A 15932-nucleotide genomic window follows, 5' to 3' on the forward strand; every position below is an offset into this window, starting at 1 on the left:
ATGCTACAGAGGACTGGCCCTTAGATGAATCATAAGAGCACAGCTGCATCCCGTGCTGTCAGTGGGGTTGGGCTTTGAGCACGTTCTCGTGCTCTCAAATTCCCTTGCACTGATCAGAGTAGTAAGAAAGCTTAACTGTTGATCATAGTTTCTAGGTTTCCAGCAAATGAATGTATTTTACTAGATTCCTAGCTTCATCTTTAGGATTTTTTCAATAAAATATATATATATATATATTAAAGAAACAGACGGGTTGGGGATTTGGCTCAGTGGAAGAGCGCTTGCCTAGTAAGCGCAAGGCCCTGGGTTCGGTCCCCAGCTCTGAAAAAAAGAAAAGAAAAAAAAAGAAACAGACATCTATATACTTTTACTTGGTACAAAAAGTCTGAGCACAGATACTATCAGTATTAAATTTACCAAACATCTAAAAAAATCCAATTTAAAAATAAGTTCTGAGAAATAGAGGAGGAAGGAACATTTACGAACTAACTCTGTCAAGTCAGTAGTGCTTTGATACCAACATCAAACAGAACTGATAAGAGGGTAAAAAGCAACTGTACTTCCTAGAAATATCAGCATAAACATTTTCAATAAAATATTGCAACAAAACCCAGTAATATGTAGCAAAGGAATGCACACAGGCTTTATACTAGGAATGCAAGGTTGGCTACACATCTGAAAAGCAGTTACTATAATAAAACACTTCTTAACAAAAGGCAAAAATAACTACATCAGTTGCAAGAGTGCTTGAAAAGTCTAAAAACTTCCACCTACCTTAACCTGCACACTGGGCCAGTGGGTGCTACCTGAAGAGCTCTAATCTCTGCAGGACTGCTCTCCTGTGATACTGCAGCACGCATCCGAACAGTACTGATGGGTGAGCTTCCACTGGGAAATAACTATCTTATTGTTTCTGAAGAAGAAGAGTGAACACAAGATTCCATTCCTAACAAAAAAGCTATTTACAAATGATATCTGCTTGGAAAGGGAAAGTCTGTTTTCTCTAGTGGAGTGCATTGGGTATATTAACCACACTCCATGGTAGGCCTGATGCTTAGGAGTGGTTTGAAAAGGGAAAGAATGGACAAAAGGAAGGAAGGAAGGAAAGTAAAAAGGAAGGAAGGAAGGAAAGAAGGAAAGAAGGAAGGAAGGAAGAAAAAAAGAAGAAAGGAAGAGCTCTTGATATTATATAAACTGTAATCTAGGACTGGAGAGATGGCTTAGTAGATAAGAGCACTGGATGCTATTCCAAAAGACCTAGACTCAATTCCCAGCCCCCATACGGTAGTTCCCCATCATCTGTTGGGGAACACATTCTGTTGTGTAAAGGGGTGGAGAGGGATTCCACACTCTGATTACAACCTTTGTCCAGGGACTCACTATTATGAACTTAAATACCCAACTTTGTATAATCAGCAGAAGGAATTCAAGGTATACTTCTTTTAGATAATCTAATGTCTTGCCATATCGGCTTCCACTGGGTTCCTAGGGAAGACTGTGAGTGTATGAAGGCTACAAAAGGCTCAGGCATCGCAGAGACTTCAATCTGAAAAGTGTAGCAGTGATTCTGAGGAGAATGTTCCATGACGAGAACTGCTGTTCTCGCCCTTCGCGGTAGAATCAGAAGTAGAGTTGGCCAGTTAGTGGAGATATTTCCCTAGTGCGAGGTTAAGACTGACTTGAACTCTACCACTGAGATGCAGCACAAGTTCCCATTTCTTTGTGGACATTGTATAAAGGCTGCAGTAATAGTAATGATTAAAGATAATTTTTAGTAGAATTTTGGGAAGATGCAGGGCCTTCTCTTTCTGAGATCTTACACCTGGGTTTGATAAATACTCTCCTTACTCCATTATATAAATATTTAAGAAAATTTCACCAACATTCCATACAATGGGAGAGGCTGGTTTCTTTCTCATATATTTCAGGGGAAGAAAACATTTAGCCACTTCTGTTGACATTTCACTGTGTCTACTGGATTTGTTCTGACTTCCAGTGTCCGGGATTTCTATCTCTTATGAAAATAGCCTAGAACCCAAAAGCAGAAAAAGTAGCACAGTTTTATGTACGTAGTCAGAGACACAGGATTGTGTGCCTCAAAATGGTTAATTTCATTACGCAGGGGTTATATTTCAAAAGCTATTATAAACAATGGAAAGAGATTTAAAAAGCCTTAAGATCACATATTTTAATTTTTTAAAGTCCTCTGAGAATTAGCAATCCTTCCACTTGGTAAGAAGATTTTGAAAGATTTCAATTTATTCCTGCATGATATATCTGATACTGAAATATTAGGGAAAAGCAAGAACGCCCACTTAGACTTTTTTGTAGCAGTCCATAGTAGTTAACTATTGCTATTAACACATAGCACAATACCAGTTCATCTGCAAAATTATCAGAAACCAACAATGGGGCTGACAGAAAGCAGAAGGAAATTCAGCCAGGCAACATTCCAGCAGTTTCCATACGCTTAAGACATAAATTCCGAAATCAAATGTAAGAAACAGCATTTTCAAAAGTACCATAAGTATACTGTGGTAAGGAATAAAGCCAGTGAAATAGAAGGCAGATGTCCGTATTTCAAATTTAAAAAAATACCATGTAAAGAATTAAAAAACTGAATAAATGGAGAGATATGTCAGCTCATGAATTGTAAGATACAATATAAGTTGTTCCTAAATCCCAATTTAACTCACACTTTAAATGTAACTCTAATGAAAATCCATTTCTTTGTTGAAAGTGACAAACTAATTTCTGAGCTCCATATAGAAACTCAAATGACCTAGACTTGTATGTATGTATGACCATCTGACAGCAGTGTCCAGTACCCTGACTTGTTCAAGGCGGTTGTAGCAGCCAGGGTGGGAGTAGCAGTGTTGTGGCTCAGGGGAGTGTGAAAAGTCAAACGCAGAACCAAGCCACAGAGACTCTCAAGGAAAGCAGAATATTCCAACCAATGTGGCTGAAGTGAATACAGGAGTGCAGAAGAAAACGTATCAAGGTACTCACTCCATCACATCTGGTAAGCAAATATCAATGGGAAATGGATTATGTGTGTAAGGATTTGAACCGAAATAGAAAAACTTCTAATAGAGAAAAAATATAAGGTCATCCTCCCAACATGACCTTGCAAGAATTTATCTAAGTAGGACACCCAGAGCAGTCCCCATAGAAAGAAGCAATGGTGAAACATTTTTATTAATTACAAACTCAGAAAAGCCCGTACTAAGGATAATGAGAAAGTCTCTCTCAGACATAACATCCATAACCTGGATATATGAGAAGGACTCGAATGCACGGTACAAAAAGTTCTAACAAGGCAATGAGGAAATACAAGTCACTAGCAAAGATAAGCAGACTAAAGATCTCAGAAGATCCTCCACAGAAGAATGACACGACATCAGCTACTACACATTGTAAAAGAACAAATATGTGTGATCTGGTTTTTTGGTGGTGTTGGTGGTTTGTTTGGTTGGTTGTTTGGTTGGTTGGTTGTTTGCTTTCAGAATAGTCTAAGGAAACATTAACTCCTCCAATAGCCTGCTTTGGGACCACTGGGAGGTACATGCTGTGGGTGGAGGTTTGTACAAGTGTAATCTTCTCAAATCCCAAAGCCCTGTGTGAGAAAGACATTTTCCAAAGGAGGGTTAGCAGACCAGTCCCAGAGTAGGTGTATGGATGCAGATAAAACCCTCCATTGTTTTCAGTGACCTAATGCTGATGCAGGAGGCTGGTGAAGTGCAGTCAAGCTTGCATTCACACCTTTTTACCTGAGGACAGACCTTAGGAAAGGCACACACTCAAAGCCACTGCCTTGTGTTTAGCCTTTTCAAACTCCGCCATGATTCTACATGACTTGTTCTTCATACACTTGCAGGTGTGTGACACGGGGGCACAAAATATACCAAGAATGTTGTACCTGAAAGAGCAGGAAGCACACACATCCAGGACACTTGGGCTGTTCTCTCTGAAGAATCTCTGGTAGCACAAGAGAGAGCAACCATCAGCCAGCCCTGACTCTGGGCCAGAAAGCCCTGGCTCTTTTGCCAAATTAAGGCTTTGCTCAATCATTGGCTCAGGCCTTCTGAGAAAACTGCATGACCACACCCGACTTGAACTTTATTTTCCACTGGATGGGCATTGCTAGGTTACGATGAAGCAGAGGGGAAGTCCTGAGGCTGTGAGCTAACCCCAAAGTTTCAGCCGAATGCCTTATCTCTTGAAAGAAAGTCAACTGAACTTTTTGGGGCTACTTCACGTAGAAACTTGGATGAATCCAAACATGAGTCTTTTCATGTAAGGAACAATGCATAAAGTTTTGCATATGACATTGAAAAATCAGACATATTGTAATATGTAGCCTGAATGTATAATCTAAAAAATATATATACATAAATACATATACATTTATAGTTATATATATTTACACAGACATGCACCTACTACTCACTCACAAACACGTGCATACACACACATGCACATACACACAGGCACACACTAACACACATACACAAACATGCCCATACTCATACACACAGATACACACATACAAAGACAAGGCCCACAGAAAGGGACCTGATTGTGACAGAGCATTGAGTAAACTTTCTAAGGTGATAAAATGTCCCAGATCTAGGTTTTGATAAGGCCCTCATCACAATGGATCAAAATCTCTGAGTTGTATACTTGGTAGCTCAAACCTCTTCATAAACTTCTCTTGAGGCTGGGTCTTTACATCAGTTTTATAATTACTGGATTTAATAACTGCTTCTGTTTTTTTTTCTATAAATGCAAAGATGTAGGCATCTGCAATGAAAATAGCTGTAAACATGTATTGATAATTCTCTACTCAATTACAGTTGCCAGCTGATGGTTAACCGGTAGGACAACTGACTAGAAACACAGACATTTAAGTGCTGTGTAGGGGGCAACTGATCGTGCACATATCTGTGTGTGGAAGTATGTTTTACTTTGTGTATAATTGTATGCTCTTTTTTGAGAAATTCCATTTTTCCCATGTCTTTGTCCCACGTTTATAATAAATTGAACATTTTCCTTGATATGTAAGTGTATGCTATGCTAAATGTATCATTCCTATGGGGAAAACATTAATAGCTATTGTAAAGTCTTCATCTATACACAGTCCTGGGCACTCCTACGTACAAAGGCACTCCAATAAAGAGCCGGAGTAAACTTGCTCGTTATGGAAAGTATACTTGCTACTTGCTCACTATTCACATTAAAGATATCTCTAGCTGCATCCATCCAGGCATCCATGTGTGTCAAAGCGTTCCTCTAAAACTATGGTGACTGTCCGCTGATTTTCTCATGTATGCACCATTCATCCTCATAAAGGATGGTGTAGTTTGGACCACCATTAAGCATCCATATGATTTTAATTAGAATTTAGTGTGTGCGCTGCCTGAACCTATGTCTGTGCACCTCCTCTCAACACGGTGAGCATGAAGCAAGAAGGAAGTCTCATATCCACTAGAACTGAAGTCACAGATAGCTGTGAATGGCCAGGAAGGCACTGGAGGTCAAACCCAGGTCCTCTTGAAGACCATCCAGTGCTGGGAACCACTCAGCCATCTCTCCATTAACTCTGATAATTTGCAAATGTGTTTGTTTAGAGTCACTGCCTCCCACCTCCCCTTTCCATACATGGCCAAAGTCATGTCTTCATTTCCCTTTTCTCTTCCTTCTCCTTCCTTCCTTCCTTCCTTCCTTCCTTCCTTCCTTCCTTCCTTCCTTCCTTCCTTTCCTTCCTTCCTTCCTCTCTCTCTCTCTCTCTCTCTTTCTCTCTCTCTCTCTCTCTCTCTCTCTCTCTCTCTCTCTCTCTCTCTCTCTCTCTCTCTCTCCAGACCAAGTCCACAATAATTTGGCAAAGGTCTTCAGCTAACTTTGGGACTCTACACTCCCTTCCTATCTTAATATCTTAATGCTCAGATTTTTTCCTGCATTGAGCTTACACATGCTTTGCAGATGCTGACACAGTGACTGTGAGTTCATATTGAGAGAGAAAGAGACAAAGACAGAAGAAGAGACACAGAGAGACAGGGAGACAAACACGCAGAGACAGAGAAAGAGAATGTATGTGTGCAAGTAAACATAAGTACCCAACGAGTCCAAAAAACGGTACTGATCCTTTGGAGCTAAAATTGCAAAGAGCAATGACCACACAATGTCATTCCTCAGGTCACCTTCAAAGACAATGTCTCTAGTCCTACCATTGTATTGTAAATATGCATAAATTAATACAATGTGAAGCCACATAATTTATTATTTTCCTTTTTATGATTTTGTTTTTAATTTCCTGTTTTGTTTATTTGCATACTAATTCTAAGAATCAGTTAAGTCTGCTCCTAAATGCAACTATTTTCCAGAAATATTCAGATGCTAGAGTTATCATTTCACTTGTTTGCTCTGTGTAAATTCCTCCAGTCACCTAACCTTTGAAGCAAAGTGCATTTTCCATTTTAAACTACTAGGCATCTGCTGTCCTCAAAGCTCTCCTGTTGGTATTGTATTCCCAGGGACTTTTGTCACATGACCTCATTGTACTATCTCAATTTGTTAAATGCTTGATGAATTATACACAGATGGCAGTTTACAGAAAGTTTGCATATCTGATGGTCTTTATTCTGTCTTCATAGGAAATGCTTTTTCTTGATGTGGGATTCCACAGTATAACTAATTTTCACCCATTTGTTTTTAAATTATTATCTTTGTTTTGTCTAGCACCCAATATTTTAATATATTTTCTATATATTATCATGTATCAATCAATGTGCATTGAGCAATTGCACATCTCAATCCTATGTTTCCCAGGTTCCTCGCTACCCTTTCTCTCTCTCTCAAGTCTATATTCTCTTTTTATCTTACCATGTCCACTTAAGACTGCTAGGATTCCATGGCTGTGGGACTATCCCCTAGAGCATGAGCAATCTATCAGTAACTATGTTCCTGAAGAACTGACTATCCCTTTCCCAGCAGCCATCAAACACCAATAGCACCTTAACCTTAGCTATGTGTGGAATGTTATGAGAAGCTCCCTGTTCAGGCTGGTTTTAACTGGCATCACCTTGTGCAGGTCTTTTTCTAGTGACAGCAGGGCTGTGAGGTCTTGTGTGCAATGGTTCTGTCATGTCCAGTTTGCAGTAGTCTTCCTCAACATCTGGCCTTTATAATCTCATAGGCATTTTTCCCTCTTCCCCTCCTCCCTTTCTTTCAAATCCCAATGGAGGAGTTGGGAGAAGGACTGAAGGAACTGAAGGAGTTTGCAACCCCATGGGAGGAAGAACAATACCAACCAACCAGACCCCCTAGAGCTCCCAGGAACTAATCCACCATCCAAAGAGTACACAAGGACAGACCAATGGCTCCAGCTGCATATGTAGTAGAGGATGGTCTTGTTGTAGTGCATTAATGGGAAGAGAGGGCCCTAATGCTCCAGAGTAGGGTAATGATAGACCAGTGGGGCAGGAGTGGGTAGGTGACCTCATGGAGGCAGAGGGAGGAGGTGGAGTGGAGGGAGTTTGGAGGGAGAAAACCGGAGGGAGGAACACATTTGAAATGTAAATAAACAAAATAACCAATAAAAAGAATTCAATGATAATAATAATAATAATAATAATCTCATAGCCTCCATCCATTTCTAAAATGATCGCTGAGCCTTAAGGAAGGAAGGTTTGATATAGATTCTCCATGCAAGCCTCTTACTCTCTGCATTCTCTGTATTAGATGCTATCTAGTATGAAAGAATTTTCTCTGGTCATGGAGTTACAGACAAGTACTTCAAGGGGTAGTCGATACCGCCTAAGCCCATAGAATTCCCAATAGTTCTAGAGAGAGGATCCTGGTTATGAGAATTCTGCTGAGGAATGGCTGGATCTCCTGCAGGATCGAAGGCTTGCCTTTCACCCCTGAGATTATAAAACATTAATGATGACTGTTCACTTAAGCATCTTCAATTTAACTCATTTACTGCAATTCCTAGTTGGTACTTTTTTTTCCCTTTCCTCTCTTTGTGATTCATGAATCAGATATTTGGTTAGGCCACATCAAATCTCTAACCATTTAAAAATGGGGTTTTGATCTTTTATTCCATCTCTTAGGATTTTAATGCTATGCTCTGCAAGGTTCTCCCTGATTCTGTCTTGCATTTTTTCCTTGCAGTTATTGTTGTATAATTTATTTCGCTGATATGATGGAAGTCATTGATAAGAGCACATTGCATTTTCCTAGAACTTTTACCTATGAGCCTCACTTTTCCTAAGTCACATGAAGTAAGTCTCATCCCCATCTAAGACACACTCATTGAATTTATTTCTGCATTTTCCACTCATTTGTCCATTCGCATCACACTTATTTGTTACATATGTTGTTATATTGTAGGTGAGGCATCAAACGATTAAAATATACCAGACTGCCTGAGCTTACCTGAGAGGCTAAAGAGGCAGTGCAGAGCGAAGAAGAAGAAGAAGAAGAAGAAGAAGAAGAAGAAGAAGAAGAAGAAGAAGAAGAAGAAGAAGAAGAAGAAGAAGAAGAAGAAGAAGAAGAAGAAGAAAAAGAAAAAGAAGAAGAAGAAAAAGAAGAAGAAAAAGAAGAAGAGGAGGAGGAGGAGGAGAAGGAGGAGGAGGAGGAGGAAGAGGAAGAGGAAGAGGAGGAGGAGGAGGATGGGGGAGGAGGAAAGAAAAGAAAGAAAGAAAACCCGTGAGTGATTTACAAAATCATAATCCCAACTATTTTCACTTTTCCAAGGATTTTATTCCTATAATGAATCCTATTCTCTTTCAATATCATTCTCAGTATGTATTAATTTGTTTTAGCAAATAATCCTTCTTCGTTTCCACCTAAAAACAGCATTCCAGTACCAGGGAGCAAACCCAAGGTTTTATACATGGCAGACAATCTCATTCTGCCACCATGTTCCTTCCTAACCGCCCTCGTCTCCACCAATAAGCTTTGTACACTCGAATTCTCTTTCTCTCCTGCACACTCTGCTCTTCTGCAGAGACAGCTTTGGGGATTTGTCCACCATATTTGCTCACTACATTCAACCAGGTAACACCATGAAACTGCTGTTAGCAGGGGATTGTCACAGCCAAGAAATGAATGAAATGAATGGATAATTAGTCCTTTCAACACAGCCTTAAATATAGTTCACCCGTGTTTCTTCTTTTGAGATATTCTATTCTCTAGGCCTATGAAATACAAACATGTTTCTTCTCATAGATAGCAGTTCAGATGAAATATAGGAACACATTTAACTTATATGAATCTATCTTTAGCAGTAACCAATTCAATATATGTCTATGTTACACACATATAGAGCAAACATTTGAAAATAGTCCATGAATATATATACTGTGAAGAAAATGTTTTTGATACAATAAAAAGAAATATTAACGAGTTGAGAAGGAAGGACTAAAATCCATGTCATAAGTGGTATAGTCCAAAGAAGAAGGTGAAACCATTCTATGTAAACGAAACGACCGCCAAGTCAAGATCAACGGTTTCTACAAAGTTGTTGGTGAATGAAACAGGAGACCACGGTTGCGGGCTGCAAGTATTTCTGTGAAATGAACAAAAATTGTTCTTGCTTCAGCAGATCTTTGCTATTGAGTTCATAGAGAGGGAGCGCTCTCGCAATCGAAGTAGTAATGGGCTGTATCAATAACTGAAAGCAGCACAAATTGAGTGCCAACCATACGAGAAGAAAGCGCCCCCAGTTCACCGAGTCAATAAAGTTCACAGTTCTCCCATCATGCTTGGATTGCAGTTATTAATCACACTGCCCACTAACAGCAGCCGATGATGGATAATCACCCAGGCAATGGTGTCAGGTCTGTTGAGAACCAGGAAGACTCAGGACACACATTTGAGATCCCACAGATTGTCAGGATCCACAATTCTGTACATGCTCAAATCAGTCGTTTTACTGGTATTGGATGCATCAAGAGAAAAACGGCAGAAGAACACTCCTTTAGACTTCTTGGATCATTTTGAAATTCAGGTGAATCTGTGACACATTGATCATGAACATGAAAGTTATTAGAAGCAATTGTTCTATAATAAAAATTGAGTGCTCGTAACGTGATTGTAGCACAGGCATCTGCCACTCATGCAGACAGCATTCTGTAAACCCATCAGCCTAACTCTATTTTCCCTTCTGATTGTATCGGGATAGCTTGCAGCATGACAGTGATTTGAGTGACAGGCACCCACCCAGGTACACAGTGTCGCATACTCAAGTTTTGTTTGTGGGAACCATCCCTCCTTGGAAAATGTAAATTTTTAAATCGTTTTTTTTTTCTATTAAAAAAAAAGGTATATAAGGGATGCTGCTACCTTTTCTCCTTAAAAAGTTCAGGTTTTTATAGTCCCCCACTTCCATAAATATTTTACTAACTTTTTAAATTGACTTTCTGGTTTTGTAATGAGAGATTCCATGAATTATTTAAATACTCCAGACAGGAGAAATATATGTATGTGCATAGAGAGATAACAATATATAGATAGATATGCCTGTATAGCACAATGTAGAAAGACAATGTTCCGAAATAATGAGAGCATTCAGTATGTTTAAGCAAGGTTAACAATCTCATACCTACCTTACAGAGCATCCAACGTTATCTTTAATTTTTTTAGGTTTTTTTTTCTGTGTCAGCTTTAATATCTGTCATGTGGAATTACAGGGAAGAATCTGCTGTGAAATCCTCATTGAGCAAGTTAACATGTCAGATCTTGAGGGACTCTTTGAGGACACCTAGTACTGTGGGAATTCCCTTCCTGATATGCCTCCTGACAGAAATCTCCCTAGTGTCTTCATAAGTCAGTGTTCCATGATAGGAAGAAACAAAAGGACACCATATTTCAGAACAAAGCTAGCCTAACTTGCATTCACTTCCACAGAAATAAACCACACAACAGAAGCTACCTTAGCACAAATTTAAAGATGATGCAAAATACTCTATTGGGGGTTTTTGGCATAACTAATCACTTCAATCTTTCTTAGAAATTTTACACTGAAATGTGCTAATAAATATGAACACTTCTGTTAAAAAATAATGACAATGTTTGCCTATACACTGAGGTCACTTTGACCAAAGTAAGCCAGTTTCCATCTTTGTTAAGACTGAAAAAATATCTAACAGAAATGAGAAAGAGAGGAAGTAAGGTTTGGGTCTCTCCTTTTGGTGTTCTTTGTACATGCATGTTATCACTGTGTGGCACCATGGACAGACCCTGAAAACAGGTATGCATCTCCATGTAGCTTGGGCAGACTATGGTCCCTTCCTAAAAAACTCATGCTCTGTCTTCAATTCTATCAGTGTTTAAGTTGGCTTTATACATTGTGTGTCTGTCAAGCAGCCAATTGATTGGTGAGGAAGAAAGATAATTTTTCAAAACAAACAAACAATGAACACAGAGTCCCAAAGGCTCAGGCCACAGCTTTGTAAATGAAGGAACCAGGTTTGTTTTCTCCTTTTTCTTTTTCTTTGTTTTGTTTTGTTTTGTTTTGTTTTGTTTTGTTCTCTTTTCAATCAAATAGCCTCAAAGACAAGTTGGCCCTCATGGTCAAATGTTTGTCTTTGAATTGTTGGCATCCTCTGGATCGAGTCGTTAAACGGAGGAATGTTCCAGCCGGCTTGGCTCTCTTAAACTTTTAGCGCTGAAAGGATAGGAATCTAGAATTCAATCCAACTCTGTTAGTCTTATGCTTATATCCTGAGAGGACGTGAGTAATGCCCATTCTTCTGATTCAAGATTCCATTGTTTGAGCAATAAAGACGAAAACATCCAGGGAGTTCACTGCAATTACTACTGACTCATACCTTTTACAGTTTCTCATAGACAAACCTCTTAAAACTTGTTTTGAATAAAAGCCACATAAAACATTTCATCCAGTTTGAGCTAGGAAGAGTTGGGGATAAAATTGGAATTACCCTTTGCAAATCTTGCTCATAAAAGAAAGCTGGGTGCACTATATATTTCAAGAAAAAAATGACATTCTTTTCTGGATTGCAATGCGTAAATGAAAGAAACAAATTTTTCAAAAAATTATTTCATTCACCATCTTATTATATGTGTGATTGGGCTTGAGAGACAGCACAATGGCTAAGAGCAGCACTGTTCTTGCAGAGGTCTTAAATTTAATGCTAAGCACCATGTCAGGATCACGCAGTCATCTGTAATTCTAGCTCTAAGGGCTCCTGGTGCCTCTGGACTCTACTGAAAACTTCTTACTCCTGAATATCTAGTATATAATAGATCCTTAATTAATATTTGATGAATGCATTTATAATTTACTTGGCTTGGGCCCTAAGTGTACTTCTTGAGTTTGGGTTGCAAACTGTTTTTGTTATTGTTGTTGTTGTCATTGTTGTTGTTGTTTTGTGTTGTTTTGTTTTGTTTTCCATATGAGCCTTAGTGATGTATGTCACCATTGGGTGCTTTTCTGGTTTCTCTACCAGGCAATGACAGATATGGGACTGTGAGATGTCTGCTCAGTCTCAGCAGACACATTCTTGGTATTTCAGTTGTCCTGAGTGTGCTGTAGAAATCCATGAACAAATTACAGCTTTTCGCTCTAATTGTTTAGGAACCTGTTCTGTGGATGATAAAATCTCAAACTCGAGCAGCCCATCTGTGTGTGGATGAGGGTGTTGTTCCCTGGAAGGATAACAAGAGAGCTCTTGAGAATGGTGCAGGTTACAACGTGGTCCTCCTAGTCATTGTATAGCAATTGATTCTGAATCCGTGCCAAATCTCCATGCCCTACAAACTTATAAATACATAACCAAGAAGCAGCCGACTTCCCAAGTCTAACAAATTCCTCCAATGGAAAGCTATGTACGGATCTGAACTCACTGTACTGTATACAAGCGATCACTTACACAGACACGGAGCTATTGATCCTTTCGTGCTAAGTTCTTGCAATGCTTTTTGGAGAATTGTTTTTACTAATTCTGCTGTATAAGAATCTGGAAAAGTGGAAATCTCAGCCTTTAACTAGTCATATAGGATTTTCATTCACATAGCTATCAATTAAAGCTGATGCCAAAAGGCTTCTAACTACCTAAGCTTATTACCGTTTCTGTGACAGAATTTGGTACAGTCCTAGTCTGTCAGATGTGTTCCCATTGCACAACGCTCACTTTTCTCTCAACCATAGTGATAGACCATGAGTGCCTTAAGAACACAGAAGTCTTCATGGTGCCCAGTGCTGCAGTTACAGCACATAAAACAATGTTCCAATCGATAATAATTCTATTCCACTGTTTAAGGTAATTAATTTATTACTTAATTAATTTAAGTCATTCATTAAGGAATGAATTCATTCATACTCTACTTCATGTTTTGTTTTAAAGTTGGTTTCTTTTCTCGCAAGTACTGTTAGAGTACAACATGGGTTTGAAGACTTATTATATATTCACAAAGAACTCTAATTACTCAATTTTTTAGTAAGGAAAGCCTAATGACAAAACAAGTTTACTTTTGAGTCTGTGACCTGATGGTGGCTTATATTTTTAGTAATATAAGGTTTCGCCGTCAAGAGACTACAAAGTCTTTTCTAAGTAGCAATGTGGAGTAATGTTCTAACCTCTAAGCATGAGAGCTACAGCAGCCTATATTTGTAAGAAGCTAAGAAAACTTTTGCCCAGAAATCTAGATAGAAAGGAAATCTAATGGCACAGCATTGGTTAATTGCCAGGATCGTTCATTACTGCCTGAGTCCTTCTCTTCACCCTTATTTCCGTGACAACTGAAGAATATCAGATTCAACCCCCTGTCCCTTGGGATCAAAACCATGAAAAATTATTCTCATAGGTTCACATGCTTAGGACATATCAACTACTTGAACATAAGAAGTAAGTTCAGACGACTTGAACATGAGTGGCATCTCTACAGTATTTGACTCTACTCTGTGTAATTATGAGACAGATTCTTCACATTCCTGGAAAACAGCTGTGATTGCGCTGACGAATGGGACTTTTATCAGGAAAGTGATGGTGCAGAACACAACCAGACGTGAAGTGGTCCAGGAAGCCCAGGAGAACACAGAGCGGCAGAGTTTTCTGTCAGTAGATGGAATGGTTTTTCTATCTGTTCCCATGACAAGGTAGGATTTTAAGCTACCCAATGCCTCCCCCCCCCCCTGCTTGGGATATATTTAGATGATGCTTTGTTCGAGATTTAAAATTCAGATTCTTTTCCTAGACTTCTCACACATCCATCATCTTTAAAGGTTTCTTTTGTAAATAGTTTTACTGCTTTAGATCTCAGCTACTTATTTGAAAAGTGTGATGGAAATATGCCCACCCATGTCTAGGTGATCTCACATCCTATATTTTGGGGCCTCTCATGTCTAATACAGAAACCAAGCTCTCCTGAAGGAAACTAAGTCTGGGGACTTGCTCCCTGGCTTGCTGTGGTCATGTGTTAAACTGCTGGAAATATTATCAAGATTCAGAAAAGATTCTGCAATTAACAAATCCACTTTTGTCTCCTTTCACACAATACTATTTTTTGGAAAGTGCATGCAAAATAAATTTGTTTAAGCAAACTATATGCTATGTTTTTGTTTTATTTTAATTGGGGGTAATTTTTACTCTCTGAAGTTTCCCATAGTTTGAGCCAGTTTTGCTTCACTAAGGAGAGTTCTCACGATGGCAAATTTAAAAGGAAATATGGAATAGCCTTGTTGGCGCATCAGGGGAAGGGGAAGCCCTTGGTCCTACCAAGGTTGGACCCTCAGTGCAAGGGAATATGGGGGGCAATACAGGGGATGTATAGGGGGAATACCCCTATGGGGGAGGGGGAGGGGAGGGAATGGGGGCTTATGGACAGGAAACAAGGAAGGGGAATAACCTTTGAAATGTAAGAAATATATCTAATAAATTTTTTTTTAAAAATTTGAAAAAGGAAATACGGTAACTTGGGGATGGAATCACTATTAACTGAATTCACATACCATAGTTCAGAAGATGGAGCCTCCAAAACATAGGGTCAATGTCTATAATTCACTCAATTCCTTTAATTCGTATAATAATTGGTGTTTTTAATCAATATGTTAATCAATATGTTCTCATCATCTCTCACCTCTTTATAGGCTATAGAACACATAAGACACGAGGCAAAGGAAAATCCCCTTGTACTCTGCACATTAAGAGATATTTCTTTACTAAAGCACTGTAAATGTACAGTCACATATACAAGACCGACGCTTCTGTTACCTAGATAATGTTCTAAAGTGATGAGGGTCCTAGAGAGATAGTCACAACCACAGAAGAAACACAACTTACTAATAATTACAACTTCCCACTGCCAAAACCTGTTACCATGTGAACTTCCCTCAAATAATTCCGTCAACAGGATACATCTTCACATTAAACAGCAAATGCCAGTGGACAATTTGTTTTCTGTCAGAGTTAACATTTTCGTAACAAAAACAGCGTATCACTATGAAATGAGATATATTCAGTCTGTAAAAACATTTATAAGCTAATTTCTTGGCAGTGTATTCCTTTCAGATCTGAATGGAAATAAATTAGGAAGAACATGCTGCCACTCAGAATCTCAGGACATCGAGTGGCAGTAAGGATGTCCAGACAGAGTATTTTGAAGTCAAGGAGCTCTGACTTTACAAGCAGACTACACTAAAGGGCAAGTATGTCCCCAGGGTTCCCATCAGTCTCTCTAAGCACAGAATTGATGGGTTCTGTATTTGATGTGGATGAATCACTCTGTTGGCTTCCCCAGGATGCTGTAGTTAAGGGCTTCTACTAACTCTCCAATGAACACCAGAGCCAATGTGAAGTGATCCTGTACAGAGCTGGCTACTAGTTATATCTGAGGCAGCTCCGGTAATCGTAACCTTAATTTACAAATCTTTCTGATGTGCATTAATTTTATATTTAAAGCCATTT

This window comes from Rattus norvegicus, chromosome 2 (genome assembly GCF_036323735.1).
Source record: "Rattus norvegicus strain BN/NHsdMcwi chromosome 2, GRCr8, whole genome shotgun sequence".
NCBI lineage: Eukaryota > Metazoa > Chordata > Mammalia > Rodentia > Muridae > Rattus > Rattus norvegicus.